This window comes from Glycine soja, chromosome 6 (genome assembly GCF_004193775.1).
Source record: "Glycine soja cultivar W05 chromosome 6, ASM419377v2, whole genome shotgun sequence".
Classification (NCBI taxonomy): Eukaryota; Viridiplantae; Streptophyta; class Magnoliopsida; order Fabales; family Fabaceae; genus Glycine; species Glycine soja.
In genome coordinates this window covers 38,146,033-38,148,318 of record NC_041007.1, presented here as the reverse complement: position 1 = coordinate 38,148,318, position 2,286 = coordinate 38,146,033, and the positions used below count along the sequence as shown (strand labels likewise).

Here is a 2,286-nt window from a genome sequence, read left to right as displayed (position 1 = left end):
ATAAATCACATAAAAATTACTTAAAAATGTATTATTTATTATATTATTTTTAGGAAAACGTGTTAGGTATTTACATTAATATTTTTTTACTTACAATTTTTTTATTACATTATCTAATGTTTTAAATTAATACATTTTAGAATATATTTAACCTAATTATTTTAAGTTTAAAAATGTCATTTTATAATATTATACTCATATAATAACATTATTTTAATTATATATACAAGATTTTAAATATTAATAAAATTTAATATTAATGCACAAATATTATGCTAGTTGAATTAAAAGGTAATCCTCTAGGAGGATTTCTACAACCCCAACATGTCGGTTGTCCTCTATCCGATAGTATTAAGGAGATTGAGATTTTGAAAGATTATCTCTATCTTATATTGTTGTTTCTCATGGTGACACCTGTCCAAAAAAATAATAATTAATCCTCAAATCTCCGTTTTTGCATGTTTTCTTTTCCCCTTCCCATTATTTTGCCCCTCCCTCGAGCCCGATTTTTTTCATCTATTCTTTCCCCATCCCTATTCTCACTCCGTCCAGCCTTTCCCGTTCTCCACGTGTCTTGCCCGGTTTTTTCCATCTCTTCTTTTCCCGTTTCCATTCCATTCCTATTCTCACTCCGTTCACCCATTCCCATTCTCTTTTAATCCTTTTCTCTCACTCCTCATTTCTATTTTTTTCCATTTGTGCGCTGACCCCTTTCTCTCACTTCTCACTTCTTCTTCTTCTTCTTCTTCTTCTTCTATTCTTCTCTTTTTCCCTCTTGAACTACAATGGTAGAAGACGTGTGTTTATTTATGCAGAGAAGGTGGAAGAACACATTAAAGTTGTGATTTTTATCTCAAAAAAAAATCCAAGAGTACAGGTTCGTAAACACAAAAGCTTAAAATTTTTGGGGTGTTCTGCCTTTATTTTGTTTTTTGACTTCTCGCAATACAAAAGTTTAAATTTTTTTGTGTTCCTGGACTTTCTCCAACGTGCTCATTGCTTCATATGCCCAGCTTTTTGTGTTTTCGTCCTTTTTTGGTGGTGTAATGGTTCAATATATTTGTTGGCATGTTGTATGCAGAAAAGGTGGAAGAACACATTAAAGTTGCGATTTTTATCTCAAAAACTTCATGAGTACAGGTTCGTAAACACAAAAGCTTCAATTTTTTTGGGTATTCTACCTTTATTTTGTTTTGTACATGAGTACAGGTTCGGTGTTGAAGAAAAAAGGTGTCATTTTTTTCCTAATTTCTTTTTTTAAAAAATTTATCTTCTGCCATTTTTTCTACAAGAGTTGTTACTAATTTTTTACATCCTCTCCATCTTCCATCTTTGTTCCTCTCCATTCCTCTTCATATTCCGTTTTACTTCTATTTTTGTTTTGGTTCCATTTTCGTTTATCTCACTGCCTGTTTATTATTTTTTATGAATCGTTATTGTATGCAGAGAAGGTGGAAGAAGACACTAAAGCTGCCATTTTTAACTCCAAAAAGCTTTGATTTTTATCTGATTTTTATCTCATATAGGTTTGTTTCCTTTGTTTCTCTGTCTACATGTTCATTTTCTTTGTTTCTTTGTTTCTCCATCTTCCATTTGCGCTCCTCTCCATTCCTCTCCATTCCTCTTCATATTCCTTTTTCTTTGTTTCTTTGTTTCTCCAACTTTCATTTTCGTTCCTCTTCATATTCCGTTTTGCTTCTATTTTCGTTTTGGTTCCATTTTTGTTTATCTCACTGCATCTTGATTGTTTTTTATGAATTGTTATTGTATGTAGAGAAGGTAGAAGAAGACACTAAAGCTGCCATTTTTAACTCCAAAAAGGTTCGATTTTTATCTCATTTTTTTCTCAAACAGGTTTGTTTTCTTTGTTTCTCTATCTATAGGTTCGTTTTCTTTGTTTCTCCATCTTTCATTTTCGTTCCTCTCCATTCCTCTTCAATTCCGTTTGACTTCTATTTTCGTTTTGGTTCCATTTTTGTTTATCTCACTGCATGTTGATTTTTTTTTTATGAATCAGTATTGTATGTAGAGAAGGTGGAAAAAGACACTAAAGCTACCATTTTTAACTCCAAAAATTTTAATTTTTATCTCATTCTTATCTCAAACAGGTTTGTTTTCTTTGTTTCTATGTGTATAGGTTCGTTTTCTTTGCTTCTTTGTTTCTCCATCTTCCATTTTCGTTCCTCTCCATTCCTCTTCATATTCCATTTTACTTCTATTTTCGTTTTGGTTCCATTTTTGTTTATCTCACTGCATGTTCATTGTTTTTTATGAATCACTATTGTA

The 2,286-nt window shown here is 31.3% G+C and overlaps 1 long non-coding RNA gene across 1 annotated transcript; it reads left to right on the top strand.

Moving 5' to 3' along the window:
• Positions 1-1,072: 1,072 nt before the first annotated feature.
• LOC114417295 lies at positions 1,073-1,889 on the top strand. Its single transcript, XR_003667731.1, has 3 exons — positions 1,073-1,140; positions 1,447-1,526; positions 1,775-1,889. It is a non-coding gene; the product is annotated as an uncharacterized LOC114417295 (long non-coding RNA).
• The last annotated feature ends 397 nt before the right edge of the window (positions 1,890-2,286 follow it).